Source organism: Canis lupus, chromosome 3, assembly GCF_048164855.1.
Source record: "Canis lupus baileyi chromosome 3, mCanLup2.hap1, whole genome shotgun sequence".
Taxonomy (NCBI): Eukaryota; Metazoa; Chordata; class Mammalia; order Carnivora; family Canidae; genus Canis; species Canis lupus.
Genome location: NC_132840.1, coordinates 9,610,478 through 9,631,162, shown reverse-complemented (window position 1 = coordinate 9,631,162; position 20,685 = coordinate 9,610,478). Strand labels below are relative to the sequence as shown.

The 20,685-nt window shown below is 42.2% G+C and overlaps 1 long non-coding RNA gene across 5 annotated transcripts; it reads left to right on the top strand.

The window, feature by feature from the left end:
• Positions 1-5,506: 5,506 nt before the first annotated feature.
• LOC140628069 (uncharacterized) lies at positions 5,507-13,511 on the top strand. Of its 5 annotated transcripts, none has more exons than XR_012026495.1 (5): positions 5,507-5,642; positions 9,896-10,126; positions 11,060-11,158; positions 11,946-12,096; positions 13,023-13,511. It is a non-coding gene; the product is annotated as an uncharacterized lncRNA (long non-coding RNA). The 5 variants fall into 5 exon arrangements; XR_012026489.1 differs by having other exon boundaries at positions 9,896-10,289; positions 11,063-11,158; XR_012026492.1 differs by having other exon boundaries at positions 9,896-10,289; positions 11,063-11,583.
• The last annotated feature ends 7,174 nt before the right edge of the window (positions 13,512-20,685 follow it).

Genomic DNA, 20,685 nt, shown 5'->3' with positions numbered 1-20,685 from the left:
CTATTTTAAGACTTCTGCCCAGCAATTATCCTAAAAAGCCTCTTCCCCATTATCCTAAGAATTCTATTTGCCTATTTACCTCCTTCTAGTGTTGTCTATTTTTTGCATCTTTATTCTTTCTTTTTTAGTTTTTTCCATCTTTACCAGGAAACTACACCCTTTGATAACTTTTTAAGAAAAGGTACATGGGAGGTAAATCCTACATCATGCTGAGGCAACAATTTGATTGGTTCTTAAGTTCTACATTGAAAATAATTTTTTCTGATTTCCAGAACTTCTACCGAGAAAGCTGATGTCAGTTGGGACTTTTTTACTCTCTGAAAATTTTAATCTTTGTATGAAATTTCTGCCATATTCACTTGTTGCCTGAGTACAGGGGGTAATATTCTCATCTTGAACTATCTTTTAAAAATATTATCCTATTCTTATTTCATGGATGTGGCATCTTCCCTTGTCTGAATATCTTAATTTTGTTTTTCTCTGCTTCTTCCTGTCATCAAGATAAAGTTTTCCTTAAGTGTCTAGGGGAACACCATCTGTTCATTTATATTTTAAAAATAGACACTTTTTATAAAGCTGTTGGAAGTTCCCTCTGGGGTTGATGTTCTCTGTATTCAGGAAGGGATCTGGTTGTTTCCTTGAAATCCCAGCTTACAGTATCTGTAGATCTTTCCTTTGAATGGTCAACTCCTTAGAAAGGAACCCCCCAGTCACCAGCCTGGAGATGATCAGCCCAGTCAACAATGTTTTCCAACCAAGTGGCAGACAGGAGCAAGGATAGGTCACCACCATTCATGACACAGACTTCAATTAATCCCCATGTGCAAAGAATAGAAGCCCTCACTCATGCCTGATTCCCAAAGTCAGAGCCTGTTCAGCCTCAGCAGAACTCCAAGCTTCTGAGAAAATTGGGCAAAGGGGTTTTCATTTGAAGTATAGGGTGAGTGAATCTAGAAGATTACTTTTCTTTTATCCAACTTCCAAGTTCTAGAAGATTACTTTTCTTTTATCCAACTTCCAAGTTCCAAGTAGTTCTATTACCAGCCCTACCCATTCCCACACCTGCAGAGACAGCCATCATCTCCAACAGCAGAACCTTTATGTTCTAGCACCTCGAACTGGCTCAATTCTTGACCTTACCTTTTGCAGACCTTTGGCTCCATCCTTCTATTATCCCCTAAATCAGTTACCATCAGTCCAGTTATTTTTTAGCTTCCAAAATTTTGTCAACATTTCTTATCTGCCATCACTTCCTCTTCTATGTTTGTGGTCCTCATGATTTTATGTTTTATACTTAAACTGTCACTTTAGTGAGGCTGAGAGCATAAAGATAAACCTACATGTTCAAGCTGCCATGTTCCTGAATTATGTCTTTTGAGGAGACACCTCCTGGTGAACCACTTCCATTCTATCATTAGAGTGTTTGCTCTCTGAAATGCTAAGGAATGATCACGACTGATTTATCCAGTGCAATATCAGAGGAGAAAGCAACCAAACAGTGTAAACCCTTCAATAAAGCACAAGACATGCTATGATTAAAATGCACTCAGGAATCTGTATGGTGGGTGCAAGCACAGATCAACCTCCGCAAGCAGCCTCATGTGTCTCATTGTGAATGGCTGAGGAAAATTGATGCCAACAATATAAGTACTGATCAGCTCCTGGGATGTTCCAAGGAGTGGCATGTTCTGTATCTCCTGGTTTCATCTTCTCTAATATCTTCATACAAGCATTACCAATTTGGGAGAGACCTGGGTTCATTAAGTATTCAAGCAGCATTTGTTTAGTCTTGGGAATGAAAGGAAATAAGTTTCATGTAGCTTCATCTTAATGAAAGTTTATTATGTTGTAAATCTGATGTAATTTCAGGGGCTTGCCGCCTTGCATGATGGATGCATTATCTGGCCTAGGAATCATAAGAAGTGACTTCGTAATGTACTCACCACAAATCCCAACATTGAATGGACCTACTCTATAAATCTTCTGCTTAAATACTCTGTTTTCTTAACGCGCATGTATGCATGTCTGTGTGCACACACGTGTGCTGTGTATATTTTTTGCATCAGCCAGAGGTCCAGCAGGAAGCAATTTGCACACACTCAAAAGGGGATACTGAGAAGGGTTTAATGAAGGAACTGTTTGCAGGGGTATGAGCTGGATTAGGGAAACCTGAAGAGATCGTGAAACAGCACCATAGGGCTAGCAAGAGCACAGGAACCCTTACCACCCCTAGGCCTGAAGGTGCCAAGAAGGGTGGGGTTGCCAGAACCTGGCAAGAGTAGTAGTTGTAGGAAAGGGCTGCAGACAGGAGCTGTGGCCTTCAATAAAGAAACACAACCAATTCTGAGACAAAAAGGGAAAAAGTCAGAAGAATAAATACTAGGACCTCACTTTCCCACTGCCTCCCCTATTTTTCTACTGAGCCCCCCTATTGGACAAACCAACGTAGAAGCTGCAGGACAAAGGAAGGATGTGTTGCATTTATAAAGGTCAAGTCCCAGGCACAGAGACTGTAAAATACCCAGCACACAGGGTACACTAGAGGTTTTGTATCCTCGGGCCCCTCTGAAGAAATAGGAATGATGGAGTCAGGATCAGAAGTAGGTGAACACCCAAATCAACAACAGGCTTCTATGGTTATGTTTTATACTACTATTTTTTGCTTGTTACGTGTTTGCTTTGCCCACTAGGCTCTAAGTTCCAGGAGGTGAGGGGCCATGATCTTTTGTATCCCAGCCCAGTGATTAGCGTACAGACACCTAGTAAGGACTGAACCGCATTTAGAGAAATCACACCAACAATGAAAGAGTTCAGCTTCTCCATCCACAAAATGGGAATGCAGAGACTAGGGAAAGATACCAAGCTACACAACATCATTGACTCCAAAGGCTGTGATCTGTATGCTCAAAATGCACTGATGCCTGGAATTAAAAGAGCTAAAAGGCATTTCAAATATCATTATTACTTTTACTGCCACTATTGTAGACATGTCCAAACGGGATCATATGTTCAGGGCGTTTCTGGATCGTAGCAGAGTAGCTGATCTGTTCCACAATAAATGCATCCCAGGCAGCAACTGTGTAGTCAAAACATAATCAGTCAACAGAATATGCTTCTCTGGCCTCAAAAATTTCTCTCTCTCTCTCTCTCTCTCTCTCTCTCTCTCTCTCTTCCTTTCTAAAATGGACGCTCAAGCCCTAGGCAACATAACCACTGAGGTTTTATTATAAAATACATTTCAAAATAATGGTTGCAAGTCTTGGAAGCAGAGAAGATGAAAAAGAAGAAGTAAACAAGGCCTTTTTCTTCTACTAAATGATAAATTAAAAGCAGCACTTTGCTGTTCTGCCTCATTTATTATTACATTGCGCTCTCGCTGCTAGAGTTAAGGTTGTGTCAGCGTTTCCATTATAAACCCCTATTTTCAAGGGTTTATAATTCAGCCATAAAAATTTGCTCCAGGCTTAAACTTGCCATGCAAAAGGTCTCATTGTAGGACCAAACTTAGGGACAAATTCAAAAGAGGGAGAAATGAGGTGGTTGGTCTGAGGTTAAAAATGGGAACAACAACAACAAAAAATCGTCCTAATTGGTGGCCCTTCTCTCAGATTCCAAATGTGTCCTGAATCTTAGGGAGACATAAAACACCAAAAGGAGATGAGAGAGGGAATATAATTTTTCACTGCTTTATGAAAAAAAAAAAGACATTATAGGCACAAAGTAGGACTAGATGCAGATACATTCTAAAAGCCAACCTACAGCGTCTGCTCCTGCATTTACCATTTACACATAGTTACTGATTAAGAAAACTAGATCACACATCCAGGTGTCCATTCTGTGGTTAGTTTTTATTTTACAACGACCCCTGTAAAAATGTGAAAGATGGACACGTGGGACTCACCAAAGCAGAGCATTTCTGACCATGAACACTATTTTCTTCCATTTCTCTCTTTCTGCTTCCAAGGGTACCATGTGCAAAGTATCTTCATGTCAGTGTCCCAACTCCAGTGAACTTCTAGATGCTTTGTGTGGCATCATTCTGCCTCTGTGTACATTTGAGTCACAAATCTAAGCCTGATGGCCTTACTCTGGTAGTGGGTGTCCATCTTTATGAGAAATTTATTTTCCTGACAGGTTCAACTGTATCCAAAATGCCAGGAGACAGACACCAGCTTACAGGAGTAAGGGCGGGGCGGGGGTGGGGGGGACTCTGGAGTTTAGTGTGCCAATAAAGCTCTGCCAAATTAGGAAACTTACCTCGAAAGCAGAAAAAAAAATTTTTTTTTTCAGAAAAACTATTTTGTGTGGGCACTGTCTACAAGTCAGAACTAGAGAGAACCTGTGTTGCCTACAGGTCTAGAGTGGCTGTCAGGTAACACACTGTAATCCTTGGAGAGCTGAGCTTCCACTCTAATGTTTGGGCCGAGAGGGCTCTGTGCTTAAGTTTAACTCCTAGATTTGAAGCCAGATGTATTGATCAGCAGTTCTCAAACTTTAGTGTACATCAGGATATCCCCACCACAGAGCTTCTGACTCACTAGGTACATGGACCAAGAATTTGCATTTCTAACCAGTTCCCAGGTGAAGCTGGTGCTGTTGGTCGGGGATTATATGTGCACATGACTGGTGTAGATCCTTCAGATATGTATTAATAAAAATAAAGGGATGTTATACTATTCCAAATGGTGTGTCTTAAAGCATGGTCTTCTTGGGGCTTTTCAGAGTATCCTAAAATGAAATCATTTGAGCTCATAGAACCCTCGTAATGGTACAATGATCCATAGTTTACAGATGGAAGAATGAAGGGCAAGGGCTTTGTCTGATACCAGGAGATAAATCAATAGCAGAGCCAGGATGAAGAATCAAAATTCCAGACCCCTAATTCTACAGACCAGGTGTGTTCTGACCTACGCTGGCCAATTGGCCAGTCTTCCTAATATTAGATAACAGCACATGCAGGCCACAGAGGCTTGTAAACAGAATCATGATGTATTCAATACGCAGCATGAGAACTGACCCTTGTCAGAGCCATGCGTTATCAAGATCTACTTGATATCTGCACCCACTTTTATTTCATTAAGTGCAAAGTACAGCTCAAGAGATACAATGGGAATATGGGGAGATGAGTTCTCTCCTCCAAGGGCCACCACCATGGGAGTCCACTGATGTCACAAGAAAAGCACCCCAAGAAAAGCTCCTCCAATACAGCTAGGCATCGGGCAGCAGCATCTTATCTCACTCCAGGCAACCACAGAAAGAGCTGGCGATACTAACTCACAGAAATAATGTGGGGAAGGAAAGAAAAAGACAACCGCGGACACAAAAAAGAGGGGAAAGTTTTATTAAGCCTGCGCACGCTTTCCCCGTTGGGTTCACACTAGCATTCGTCCTAATGGGTTCCAGATGTTCTTTCGTCCGGCAAGTAGCTACCTGGGATAAAACAGTAGCCTGCCTCCTTCCAGAAGGTGAAATCGTGGACCTCGGGGCTGATTTACAGTTGAGCTACATCAGAGCTCACAGCGTGAGCGGGCGGCGATCGCGAGCCGGGGGTGGAGGTGCAAAGGCTCCTCGGAAGAGGCTGGTCGCTCAGGGGTTAACGCCAACCTTTCCCTTGAGCGCGGCCTCTGTAGTAGCTAATGAAGGTAATGAAATATGACATGCAGTTTGGCCCTTGACCGCGGAGCGCACCCCCGCCCCTCTGTGCCGCGAACAAAGCCAAAACAGATGTAGCGACTCCTGTGCGGCTTGGGCTTGACGTCCGTTACACAGAGCAGGTCGCCGTGTGCATTCCCGGAACGTCCGCGGGCGCTCGCCGCGCTGGCCCAGAAAGATGCTGCCTTTGTTTGTGAGGTGCGGGGAGAAGGGGGGGACAGAGGCGGCGCCCGGGAGCTTGGGCCTCTGGAAAATCACGCCTCCGCCCCGGCTCTCAGCAGCCCCGCACCTGCACCTGCGGTCGCCTCCTCCTGACCCTCCCGTGTAAATGGAAAAGCCAAAAGGCAGGATGCCCTTTAGGGGGGGATCGAGGGGCAGCTCTGCTTCGGAAGCTCTCCACGACTCTGGCTTCCGTAGAAGACTCTGCCTGCGTGCTTACTGCCGACTCCGGGCGCCGAGGACCCGGGATGGTCTGAGTACTTGTTTCCCAAAGTCACCTGCCTGGGTCGCAGTCGACAAGGCAGAGGCAGCAGCTCTTCGCCAACAGCAGTGGCGTTTCAGGGTTTCTAACGTCAGTATCGGTGCAGGCATCCCCGTGCAAGCGGACAGGCCTTGAACAAACACACGCTTCTTGCAGTAAAAGGTGCGTGGCGTGGCTGCGCTGCCAATGCTAATTGCAGCTGCACTGCATCTGGCTCCTTCACTCCTGGGGGCCACTGGGCCACCTGACTGGGGGATTTTTCTCCCGTCGGGACCTCCAGGGGTTTTCCTTACAGAAAATTTCATCAAGGGTTGGCCTAACATACCATCTATTCTTTCCAAAGCATCAGACCTAACCGGCAAAGTCAGGTTGAAAAAAAAAAGAAGAATTGGAAGATAGGGAGGAGGAAGAATCCTGACAATTGATAGCCTGTTCCAAAGGTTATTTATCATTCTCAGCAGAAACACTGACATGTGCCTTTTGAAAGGGGACACTGTACCTTTAACCTTGAATCAGAACGCATTTTTAATTTGGGATGCAAGGTGAAGTTCAAAAATGCATAGCCTTTGGGTGGTAGTTGGGGGGAGGGGTGTGGCTGGATTTATTTATGAGACGTGTGGAAAATTTTGACATCACATGCTAGAGCCATTATTCACATGTTACATGACATAAGATTGGCCCATTTAATGCAGCAACATCACATAAAAAATTTGATTTTGTCCTCTGACAGTAGGCTGGTCCTCTGCTGCTCACCCTCCTCCACCTCCCACCCCTGAAATGTAATCTTTTTAGGTTAAAGGCCACAGGAAAATGATTTAAATAGGCTGTGGCTTTCATCAGACCCTGGAAACCCGGGTTTGGACCGAGCTCCCTCCCATTAACAACAAGCTGCAGGATGGTGGGGATACAGGGCTTGTTGGGAAGGGGTATCTTTTGTAAGAGGGGGCCCCAGCCTGCTCCAAACCCCTGTGAGCCCTCTACCACCACAGCTGTTTTCCACAGGGTACGGAACTGGTGGGGACTCAGAGCTGCTCATCAATTTTAGGAAACATCCACTCCTAAGACTTATTAGCCCAACCTTTTGTCCAATCATGCAAAGACATCTGAGGCCTAACAAGAATCAGACCTGGAGGGTAAAAGACACCCAATATTTTTAGGCTGTGTCAGCCTTTATTCAAAGCACTGTTACTGCCACAATTGCATTTTATGCCCATAAGACAATGCTGAGGGGTGCAGGGACCCCACTTTGCAAATGGGAACAGAGGCTGTGAAAGAACAGCCTAAGGTCAGACACGTACAAGTGGCCAGTACATGACTCGAGCTCAGGCCTTCTGACCCAAAAGCCTCTCTTCTTTCCTCTTCAGCTAGTTATTCTATACTGTACCTTTTTGGCATTTGCCAAGTGTCTGTAAAGGGCCAAGGACTGTATTGGGTGTTTTTATCTCATTCAAACTGAGTTTATACACTGCATAAAACTCTATTGTACAGCCCACATCCAAACTCTGTGTCTTCTGCATTGGAATAATGTCATGGTGTGCAAAGGCTCTGAGCTAAGTTCCTAGACAAATGAAAAGAGGTGGCCTTCATGCTCTTTGTTGCAAAAAACCCAGTACCTAAAACTCAGGCTATAATGAACGCACCCAGGATTGGGTGACTACATTTTTATTTGCAACAAAAGAATAAGTCTCGCTCAATGTTTGGAATAGGTACTGGCTTAAGTGAACATGTACCCTGTGCTGAAACCTCTGGGCATCAGGAGCTGCTGGCCAATGGCCAGTGGAAGTGGGGAGAAGCTGCAGACTCTGACCACAGTGAGGAGTCTGAGACAAAGGGCAGACACCCTGAGCATCTGGCTTTGACGCACATGCTGGGAAAACTCTACCCAGAGTCCAGAGGCTATCACTGTGACTTTACTCTGTCTGGAAATCTCATTGCTTGGGTAAAGCAGATTCGATCTCTTCATTTGGAGGACCCACCTCCTGAGGTAGCCAAGCAAGCTGTTGAACAACTTCTATTTTTATGTTCACGACTAAGATCTGAGACAGGATCTCAAGCAAATCACAAATCAGAGCCAGACTTAGTTGGTTCTTGATGAACCCACCTCTCACTACCTCTTGGTTGGTGAGAGGTGAAAGAAACAGAGAATCCTTCTCTGTTGTTAAAACCTCAATCAAATATATAGAAAGGAAATGAAAGCACCAACTTTAACTATCTGCAGCCCCCCAGGGTCACAGAAGCATTATTTACAAGAGCCAAGACATGGAAACAACCTAAATGTCCATCAAGTGAATAGATTTAAAAAACTGTGATACACACACACACACACACACACACACTTTCCATGGAATATTATTCAGCCATAAAAATGAAGAAACCCTGCCACTTGCCGTAACAAGGACCAATCATGAGGGCATCATACTAAGTCAAGTCAGAGGAAGAAAAATAGGGTATGATCTCTCTTACATGTAGAACAAAAGAAAAAGAGAACTCAGAGAGAAAGAGATCAGATTTGTGTTTACCAGGAGTGAGTAGGGGGAGGGAGAAATGGAGAAAGGTGGTCAATGGCACAAACTTGCAAGTTACAAGATAAATAAGTACTAGGGATGTAATGTATGACATGATACCTGCCACTAATACCGCTCTATGATATAGAGGAAAGTTGTTAAGGGAGTGGATCCTGAGTTCTCATCACAAGGAAAACCAATAATTGGTTTGCTTTTTTCCTTTTATTTATCTACATGAGATGATGGATGTTAACTGCAGTAATCATTTCACAATATATCCAAGTCAAACCATTTTGCTACACACCTTAAATGTATATGGTGGTGCCTCTCAATTATATCTCAATAAATTAGAAAAAAAATTGAATCTCCCTTTAAAAAAGAAATATACCCACATTTAACAATTGTTTAAGACTAGAAAATCTAAAAATAAAACCCCAGTCAAGAGGGACACAATGTGTAAGGTGTCCCGTAAGATCTTAAAGAGCAGATATAACCACCACCTATGCTGAGCTCTTCTGCTGAGCTTCCAGAATGACCCATTCCCTGCTTTGATAGTGATATTAATCCCTTAACTAACCCAGAAGAGTATATGGGACTTTATTCATTGACAACAAATGTTAAAAAGCGTGAGTTAAGAGATTCTTCTGAGTATGACTGAAATGCAATCCTGCCTGGAGATGGGGGAGGCGCTAGATGATCCCTCCCGCTTCCAATCAGGTTTTGCCTAATGCTGCTGATGCAAGTTGGACCCTATAAAACTGTCTATATTTAATGCTTTGATCTACGAAATCAGCAAATTCATGGGCTCAACCTAATACATTTCTGAGCTTGGTAAATAGACCAGTTTAACATTCAACACTTAAATGAATCACAGCAAATGGAGAACAAAACAGCTTGGAGCATTATTTCCAGTGGAAAAACGTGTTACATAATGTTGTGAGCATATTATATAACAGGTGTCTAATTTTCTTTTGCTTCTGAAATGCAGAGCATAGTGACATTTTTTTTTATTACCCGTGCTTAGAAAAAAATTAGCAAAAAATACTACAAAGTAGTACCAAAACCATTAAACTTTTTGCACAGCTATAATCACTTTAGGAATGAAGATGAAGTTGAAAAGACAAGCAGAGAGACTTGGAAGTATCAAGTCAACACAACTCTAGATGCCTCCACCCCCTGAAAATATAGTTCAAAAAAGCAATGCTGCTAGCAAAAAGATTAACCAATTTCCTCATATTCTCACTGTTCCTTCTTACAGCCCATCATCCAAGGAGAACAGGCCATGCAGTGGAAAATTACAGTTTTCTAGTAAGACAAACCAACCACAGCTTTGGAGTTTTCGTTTTAGAGTAAGCACGCATGTCACCCAAGAAGAGAAATGCCAGCAGGATCTAGAAGTCACCCAATGCCACTGAAAAGACGTAAGGACCTGACAAAGCTGTAAGCTTCCAAAGGTCTCAAAAGACTGCAGTCACCTCTACATATCCTGGTAATTGGAGCGCATGGCAGGGCATCAGCAGGCCAAGGTCAGCCAGAGGTCATGGCCCCTCTGCTGATGGGTTCCATAATGGTCCAGATAATGCATACTTGGGGGAGAGAGCTGACACAACTACATAAAGAGATGGAGAAGAGGATGCAAAGCTGGCTCACAGGTGGTTCATGAAATTCTGTGGGTAAAATCATTTTAACCCCTTCCTTGCTGGGGCTCTCACAAGTCTTTGAGACACATTATAAAGCATTTCCAGGTTGAAGAAATATTACAGAGAAAAAAAAAGAAAAAATCCTCTAAATACTGTCCATGCAGGCTGGTTGTAGCAGCCAATGGAGCCAGAGAGAGGGAGAGAGGGAGAAAGAGTCCACAAATTTTAAAGAAGCAGGTTACATATTTGGCATGGCCTCATGACCTGGCCCTATTAGGCACAGTCTTCACTGCATAGTGTTTCTAGAACTCTAGAACGTGACAAAAGGCTAGGGACCTAGCATGGCTCAATGTTGAGGGTTGTCAAAAACCAAAAAGTCAGCTCCTTGGAGCTTATGGTCCAGGGAGGCCAGTGGCAAATATAAATCAGAGATGGCTGAAATTTTCAAGTTTGATTCATTGTGTGACAATGAAACACAGAAGCCAACCAGTGTGGCAGTGTGGACTGGAATAGAACTAGACCTACACTCATGGTGGAGAAAAAACTCTAAAAATGTCAGACACGTTTTTGCTGGCTCTATGTGACCCTCAGTTTCTTCCCCTGAAAATCAGAACCATAAGAATTACTGTATGGCTAAAATACGCTAGTATCTATAGGCAAAGCCTGCTGGCAACAGGAAAACTTTCAATATCTATAAGGTATTAATATCACCCCTATCACTGTTACAATGTACATCCAACACTGAGTTCTTTTGCTTGTTGTTTTACTATTTATTTATCCAGCAGATTGGAAAACGTGGCCTTGGCTGACATCAGAATTCCTCTTAGGAAGAGAACAGTCTTTTTGAGGAAAATATCCTTGATAAGGCACCTGTGGAGAAGGTGAGATGCCAAGGGCATGTGTCAGAAGGAAACAAAGAAAGTAGCTGAACTGAAATGCATTCAAAACAGATTGGAATCTGAGGGAGGCAGACAAGTAAGGAAGAAAGGGCAAGAGTATAAGAGAGTCTTGGAAAATGGTAAGAAACAGGAACTGAGTTGAAAAAGGAGCCAAGTGGTGATGTGGGAATGCTCCCATCCTACCAAAGTGCCAGTAATCTACACACCGCACACACGCACCACCCTGGCATGAGTGGTTCGTCTGAAGAAGGAAAAGGAAGACGGCCTCATTCCTTGGCTGCATCATACATCCCAGACGACAGAGGGGTGTGGAGACAATTTCCAAGATGAAATGATTCAGCAGAAGCAGGAGCTTGCAGGACAAAGGGAACCACAGGGATGCATAAGCTCTTTGGAAATCTGCAGAGGTGCTGTAAAGGGCCTCCTTATTTTTACACGGGATATATCTGGAGGTGGGGGAGGGGCTTAGCCATCTTTTCGAGAAATTAGGACACTAAAACCCTGCTTGACATCTGAGTTACAAATGGTCTGCTAATATTAAGTAATCGGAAACATGCTCCCAGAACACAGCAAATTCTCCCTGTGTCCATTGTCCCCTAAGGGAAGCTCCAAGCACCAGGTGTCTTCAAAGTTTCTACTGAATCTGATGTGTCTGTTTAAACTCTGTGGGAAAGTATAGAAGCCAGCCCATGTCTAGACTCCTGGTGAATGCTATACTATTCCAGAGGCACCAACCAGGGAAAGTGGGGCTATCTTTCTTTTCTTATAGGAAACTTGGACCTACATTCGCCAGGCAACCTTGAGAAGCATACCTCCTTTCTGACCCTCGGTCTCCTCACCTGAAAATGGCAATGACTAAGAGCCACTTCAAATGATAAAATGATTAAATGAGAAATATCAATAAAATATTTTTGAAAATGGTAAGATACTGGGGCACCTGGGTGGCTCAGTTGGTTGAGCATCTGCCTTCGGCTCAGGTCGTGATCCCAGGGTCCTGGGATCAAGTCCTGCTTCTCCCTCTGCCTGTGTCTCTGCCTCTCTCTCTGTGTCTCTTAAGAATAAATAAATTAAATCTTAAAAAAAAAATAAAGAAAATGGTAAGATCCTATTTAGGTGTAAATGATCAATGTCTTCTTTAAAACCCCATAGCCAAGTTCCCAAGTAGGCCCATGTTGTGATTGCAAACAACATTTATGTACGGCTATAAAGAATCTACTGAGAGAACTAGAAATGTGGCAGTTTCTTTGACCTTCCCTTTAGGGCCGCATTCTCGTCCACAAAGGTGGATAAGGGAGGAGAGATGTTCATTTTGCTCAGGAAGTTGGTACAGGCTCCTTATGCACTTGTTGCTTCCGTGGATCCTCTTGAGACAGCTTAGACTTCACGCAGAGCTTCCCACGGGAAGAAAATAGCCTCTCCCTTCCTCTCAGGAGGAAGAAGAACGCAAGAAGTGACTTGATTTGACTACGTTTCTGCCTTAAAACCTCTTCCACAGATTAGGAGATAGAAAAGGATAAACCCCCAAGTCAATCTTCTGTCACCAGGTATTGAAACTGTTTCTAGTTAAGGTGTGAAGGATACAGGAGAGGAAAAGGATTTTATTCTCCTTGTTAATAGAATCAAAACACCCAATATTGATTTTTGCCCTTCATTACCAAACAATAAGAATAACAGCAACAACCTAATGCAGAAATCATCAGGGGGAGGATTATTACAGCCTCACCAGTCAGAGGAATGTATTTATTAGGGGCTGTGATCATGGTGCAAGGGTGTTTGACGTAAATTACAGCAGCAATTTATGGTCTGGTTTTTTTCCCTCTTTTTTCTCTTTCCCCCCGTTCTGAAGCCCATCCAGAAATCCTACTCAGGCCAGTTAAAATCAGAATAATGAAACACCAGGGCTCCTGCAGGCCTGCAGCCCCCGGGCCTTTCTCAGCTGGCTTCCCAGGACATACAACCAAGGCAATGTCAGCCTCCCAGCCACCCACCTCCAGGCGCCCCCAGGTACTTGCCCCGGAATCGGGCAGCAGGATCAGAGCCAAAGTCCATACCAGACCCACAGCCGAAGGAGAAAAAGTGCCCAGCCTCCCCGGGGAGTGCCCGCCACAGGGAAGGGACGCTTTGCTTCCTGAAGATGATTTCTGACACGCTTTGACTCTATAAAAGGCCCATCAGCTGGTGCATCTCCTTCTTCGGCCACTTGCCAGTCCTGGTTATAAACCCACAGCTTCTCCCTTCAGAGTGCAATAACTACAATATCCTAATAATGAACAAAACCAATATCAGTGACACTGCCTGGAAATAAATGTTACCACTTAGATTCTAATAAAAGAGAAGTTGGAACAAGTTGTACCAGGTGCCTTTTATTTGTACTTATATTCAATTATGTAGCATATGTTTTTTAACGGAATTGTTAAAAAGGGATTTGTGTATTTTCAGGGCACTGCATCTTTTATCCTAACTGGTCAAATGAAATTTTTGTCATTTTAGGCTTGGGCCCCTATCTCTGGTAATTTAACAATGCAAATCAGCTCAATACAAGGCCACAGGTATTTATTAAGCCCCTAGCATAGGAAATGACCAACACATACTTTCTGAAGAAAGAAACAAGACAACATAATCCTCCCTGGTTGGGAGACAGGTTAAAGGGGTATATATGTGTGTGGCAATAAATCCTGTTCCCCAACAGATACTGGTCCACCAAAAGAGTTGTTCTTCAATCTTTACTATTCACTGAAGAAAAAAAAAAGATTCCTGCAACTAACTGCATCAACCAGGAGGTACCCAAGAGGACTCAGACCAGAAAATCAGGGCATATGGATGCAAGTTTTGACAATGCTGCTAATTACTACATTAACTTGGGGCACACCACTCTATTTGCCTGCGTTTCCATCTCTCCAGCTGTAAAATGGAGAAGCCCAGATAGTCCTGTTGCTCTGAACTGTGGCTCTGAATTATCTCTAACAGTTCTAGAAGTGGTCTGTTTCCCCTGATATGATGATACACCACTCGAACCTATTTTTCTATACCTATTATTGGTGTGTCTGTGGCTGTCATCAATCCACAAAAAACCATTAGTGTATATCAATGCCCTATGAGACTCGTGTGTGCCCATTTTGCTTCTTTCTGCCTCAGTTTTCTTGCCCAAACCTTCTTACAGCTCTAATGTTCTAGCTTTCTTTAATGCTTAGTCACAAAGACAGGGAAAGTGTTCATTAGGGTCTCTACATTCCAAACTATCCTTATCCTTCTAGAAACTCACCTACTAGCCTGTGCCAGTCAGAAGTCACCCCTATTTATGAATGTGAAGGACAGTATCTCATTTCCTATCAAGAGAAACAAATGACTCAGTTACCAAGGCGATGTGCCAAAGTCTTCAAAGCCCAGAACTGTGGAAACTCTGCCCTAACGATATGCTAAATGCAAAATACATGGTATAATTTCATCAAATCGACTCCATATAAAATCCAACTCCCAGGATCAAGGACCAAAGTGTCAGAGATCTTAGGCAATTCTGATGACCCCTCCAGAGAAGAGGGTGAAAAAGAGAAACAAAGCAAAGGCAATCAGAGACAGGGTTCCTCAGGGAGGGAGGGAGTCAGTGTGCTCCCTGCCAAACTCTGGATGCTTTGCTACTGATGTTTCCCACAGTAAGATATGGCCTTGAGATGTTAGGAAATGCTACATTGTTTTTTAATGACCAGGATTTTGTAGTCAGGAGAATCTGAAACATTACCCAGCAGAAGAATCCCAGATGTTGATGATAGGATACAAGATCTGCAGCTACCAAGTATATCTCAACTAAAATCAGCGAGAAGAGTGGGAAGGAAAAGGCTAATGCAAGTAGCGTCTTTGTTAGGTGGCAGCACCAAACTCTGAAATATTACACTGTAGCCACAAAGCACCATAAATGGACCTTGCTCTAACTCAAAGACTCTGGCTTATCAAGGTCATGTTTATGATGAGCACCATATCCAAAAGGTTGATGAGGGATGTTTTCTAAGCAAGACAAAGACAGAAATCATACAAATATGCAGATAAATATATCTGCAAGTTGAGTTCTCATCTATGCTTATAATATGTGACCAACAAACCATTATTTTTTTCTATTACAGAGTTCCTATGTATCAAGAAGAAAAAGAAAACTCAATAGGAAAACATGCAAAGGGATGGGAATGGAAACTTATAATATATGAAATGTAAATGTCCAATAAATGTATGAACAATGCCCAACTCCAGGGAGAGTCAGGTAAATGAAAATAAAGAAAAAATGAATTATCATTATTGACATATCACTGTCATCATTCTTGACAAAACTTAAAAATATTGATGACATCCAGTGGTGGGGATGATATTAGGGACAAAAGCACTCCTGTATATTTCTGAAGAAAATATAAATTGCTACAATGTTTTGGAAAAGTCAATAAGCTCTGCTTATTAAAAGATTAAAAATTCATTTACCCTTTGACATGATAATCACATCAGAATCCACTCAATAGAAATAGAAGCACCAATGTATAAGAAAATATATATGAAAATGTTTGCTTAAAACCTAAGTATCATATAAAAAAATTTTTTTAATTTTTATTTATTTATGATAGTCACAGAGAGAGAGAGAGAGAGAGAGAGAGAGGCAGAGACACAGGCAGAGGGAGAAGCAGGCTGCATGCACCGGGAGCCCGACGTGGGATTCGATCCCGGGTCTCCAGGATCGCGCCCTGGGCCAAAGGCAGGCGCCAAACCGCTGCGCCACCCAGGGATCCCCAGTATCATGTAAAAATTTTTGACGTATTCTTAGACTTAGAATACAAAAATGGGTAGCTACATTATGCCAATTCTATAGAAAATTATGAACTTACTAAAAAGAAGATCTAGAAAGATGTTCATTTTACATCAGTAAGTTTTGAAAGGTACATTTCAGAGTATATGTGGTATACGATTTCTTTTTTTGTAACAGAATTTTTAAAAAGGAAAGACTGTGTGTCCATTAAGATAATGGAAAAGAAAGATATCTATCAAAATGCTGAAAAGATTAACTATGAGGGGTGGTAGGAATGAGGAGGAAAAGTGTCACATTTGTTATTTTTCCTTTATACATATTTATATACCTCTATATTATCTGACTTATTACAATAAAGATGTAATAAAACAATAGCAATAAAATGGTAATGCTAAAACAAACAACAAGAAAGCAACACCAAGTTCTAGCAGTTTTCCAGTAGAGATCTACAGATTTTTACCTACCAACAACGGCCCCATGGCCCAGTATGGCACCTCTCACATAGTTGATACCCAGTAAATGTTTGTTGAATGAATGGACATTCAAAAAGATTTATTTTTTAAAAAAGATTTATGTAATATGGTTGAAACAAGGTATAATTTCAGAGTCCAGAGAAAGATTTATCCTCACCCCTCCTATCTCCATCCTTTAAAAAAAACAACAGCTTAGTATCTGGAAAATTATTTGATATAATTTACAACCCTCAGAGGCCCATTAGAAGCTTCTAGCATCACAGCAAATGTGAGTCTCTTATTGAAAAATATGTGGGTCTTGTACAATGCCTGGGCCCACCTGGGAGAAATGCAGCAGCTTCTATTTCATTTGAGGGGAAAGAGAGTGAATTCTTCACCTTTCTGACATACTGTAACAGCACTGCAAAAACATTCTGAGCCCTTCTCTAAACTCTGAAATTGTATACAGCCAAACCATTATAACACACACACACACACACACACACACACACACACACACACCCCTTATGTTTACGTGTAGCTTCAATCCTTAAGCAAGTGAGCATACTTAATGTCAGCATACTATCTCCTGCTTCTCTGACACTGGGTTTCAGAAAATATCCTTTTTATAGCTCTACCATTGCACCTGCAAAACTTTTTCATAAACACCGGTTCATTTATCTGTATCTGATTATGTATCTATCTCCCTATCATCATTGCCACCTCCTGGAAAGCAAGGACTAAGGTGTCCTCATCTTTACCATTGTTGCCACTCAGTCACTGTCCAACGAATGGATGTATGATTACATGGATGGGTGAAAATCACTGACTATTCATTCATTTATGCAACAAATTTATTAAGCATTTATGATGTACAGGGTCCTGTCTAGCAGTGGGATACAGCAATGGACAAAAAATGCTCAAAGTCCCTGCCCTCATGAAATTTACATTCTAGTGGGGGCCAGACAATAATCTGATGTATGTGTCATATAGTGTCCAGTAGTAGGAGAAGGAAATTACAGCACAAGAATAACAAAGACAGTGACAGGCGAAGCTCTTTAACTCGAATGGTCACGGAAGGCCTCTCTGTGAAGGTAAATGTGATAACCGACTGGAAGGAAATCAGCCAAGTAAACATTTGGAATAGAAAACTCCAAGTAAAGAGAATAAAAATGCAAAGGCCCAGAGACAAGAATATAATCAGCACATTTGAGGAGCAGCAAGGAAGTCTGTATGACCACAGCACAGTGAGAGAAGAGAGATCAGAGTTGGAGGCAAAGCTAGATCCCCAAGGGTCCTGAGGCCATAGCTTGACTTCATGTAGGTCCAGTGGGGGCTTCAGGGGCAATACAGAGAGAAGTGGGTTGGTCCTCATGCAGATGCACAACTAGGTTTTCATAAGACGGGCAACCCTGGGGGCGAGTGGGAGGTAGTTCAGCCTGTAACACTGGTTGGTGTTGGGTAGGAGTAGAGAAGAGTACATAGAATGGGCCAGACTGTGACATCCTGCTGTAAGGTCTCAAGGCTTCACCCTGACTCTACTCACATTGACTTTTGCTTTCTCTTTGCTTCCCCTTTTCATCATCATCTTGATAACTTCCCTGTAGAATGTCGCACCTTTTAAGAATTGGTGAAAGATGCCACTTTGGGAAATGAGACCAAAGGGAGCAACTTCTCCCAATTCTCCTCTGCAATACCCCTCCAACTTGGGCACTGCCCTAACCATTGTTAGGGTTTTATTGGCTCTGGCCTGGAAAGAATCCATCATCCTGTCAGCAGACTGGAGCCTCGCCTGAGTGAATGGTGACATTTTGTCCAATTCCATCCACCATGTGACAGGGCAAAGAGGAACCGAGCTTCCACAAACTATAAAGTAACTGTAAAAGAAAGCAGGATGTGCAAAAAAAAAAATTTTTTTTTAATGGATACAAATAAGCACTGTGAATTGAGAAAGAAAAGTGGTCACATCCACTGGGCACCTCCAAGTGAGGCATCAGGAACCACCGGCATTCAAGATGTGAGTCCCTATGTTATCATAGCAGCTGTCTCAGATGATGAGTCACGCACAGAGATAATCTTCCATCATGCAAACCTGTCCTGCCTGATGTGATACAAGTCCATCTGTCGACCAACACCCTTTGACTGATTACTCCCTCCCTCCAACCTTTCCTTCATCCCTTCCTTTTTTTTCTCAGTCCAAGAGCCATTGGATCCCCTAATACCCAAGTTGAAGAAAAATCCAAATACATGTTTTGGGAATATCTAGAACCACCAAATTAACTGCATCAATATAATCTGTCAAGCGCTGCCAAAAATTATCCATTTTTAAAATTAAGATACCTTACCCACCCACTCAGGATTCTAGGCTCTCTTTTCTTTCCAACATACCTTTCAAGCAGGCATTATGTCAAGGACAGTGCTACATTACATGTATTATTTCATTTATTTTGATTGCCCTAACAATCTCTACGAACTTGGTACTATTATTATACCTCCATTTTACATTCAATGCCTATAACTTGCTCCAAATCACATACATAAGTAATGGAAGATCCACGGTTTAATGCCCAGGGTTGGGAGCTCACTCAGTCACCCTCCCTCTCAATATTAACCTTTCTATTAGGAATAGGGTGGCGGCAGGAAGGGATGTGCACAATGAAGACAGTCCGATTTCCTTCTTGAGAACACTTCATGATGGAGACTTTGGGAAAAGAAGGAGAGGACATGGTTAAACCCATATCTCCAATTATGAGTATGTTTTCATTGTAAGAATTAAACAAATTCTCCTTTGGGAGAAGAATCAAGAAATGACTATTATAGGGAAACCTGCTGAATTTCATTCATGCCATTTTGGCAGAGAGATTAATGGTGGATGGTCAAGATTCTTATTATTACTGAACAGTTTTAAATTATCAAAAAGAAGAAAATCTGGACATGTTAAGAAACCAGTCTATAAGCTTCTACAAGCTAGGACTCCTTATATCATATGCCTCAGGTAAATAGAAGATGGAAGAACAGTTAGGAAACAAGAAAGAGACAGGCAGGCAGGTAGAAACACACACACATACACACACACACACACAGCATCTGGTCTGGGCCTTTACAACTGGTGTTCATCGAATAAAATGTCCATTGAGTTTGACTGAACGGAATCAATCAGACTGAAGGTATTTTACCTGGATGGTAAGAGATTTAAGAAGAGCTGGAAGCACATGCCCTTGGTTATATGATAGGCAACAATTTGAACATATTAGTTTAGGGGGAGCGAAGGAATTCGTTGGTTCCAGAAAGTCATAGAAATAGCTTGGAAAAGAAAGAAGAATCAAGAGCCAGAAAGCACTATATAGTTTTCAGAGTATACAACCCACAAGGGCAATAAGCCAGCCTTCTAAGCATCCTCAGAGAAGAACCTGCTGGAAAAGAGTGTCCAGAAGATAAACAAATGGTCAACAGGTGTATGCAAAGCTACTCAGCATCACTAATCACCAGAGAAATGAAAATCAAAACCACAATGAGATACCACTTCCTACCTGTCAGAATGGTTACTATAAAAAGGCTAAGAAATAACAAATACTGGCCAGGATATGGAGAAAAGGAACCCTTGTGCACTATTGGTGGGAATGTAATGGTGCAGTCACTGTGGAAAACAGGATGGAGGTTCCTCAAAAATTTTAAAATAGAACTACCGCATAATCTGCCAATTTCATTTCTGGGTATTTCTCTTATGGGTGCAAAATTACAGTCTCAAAAAGATGTCTGCATCCCCAAGTTCACTGCAGCATTATTTATAATATTTGAAACCTGGGAACAACCTGATTGTTGAATGTATAAAGAAACAAACACAAATACTACCAAGCCATAAAAAAGGAAATCTTCCCATAAGCAACAGCATAGTTGGATCCTGAGGACATTAAACAAAGTGAAATAAGCCAGGCAGAGAAAGGCAAGTACTGTTTGACATCACTTATATGTAGAATCTAAACAAAGCCACCACCACAAGAACCTTCATAGATAAAGAGAAAAAAAATTAGTGGTTTCCAGAGGCAGGGGATGGGGGGTAGGGGTGGGTAAAATCGGTGAAGATCTAAGATGATTTGCTGGAAAAGGACCCAGGCCTGAGGACACCCATTCAGAAGTTCAAGAATTAGAACAAACCACTTGGGGAAGCAGAATTTAATAGCACTCGGTGAATGACAAAGCACTGCCTAGATTTTGTTCTATCCTAATTCTCTGACTTGGGTCTGCTTGTCCGTTCTGTTGTTTGTTGTGTTTGTAAG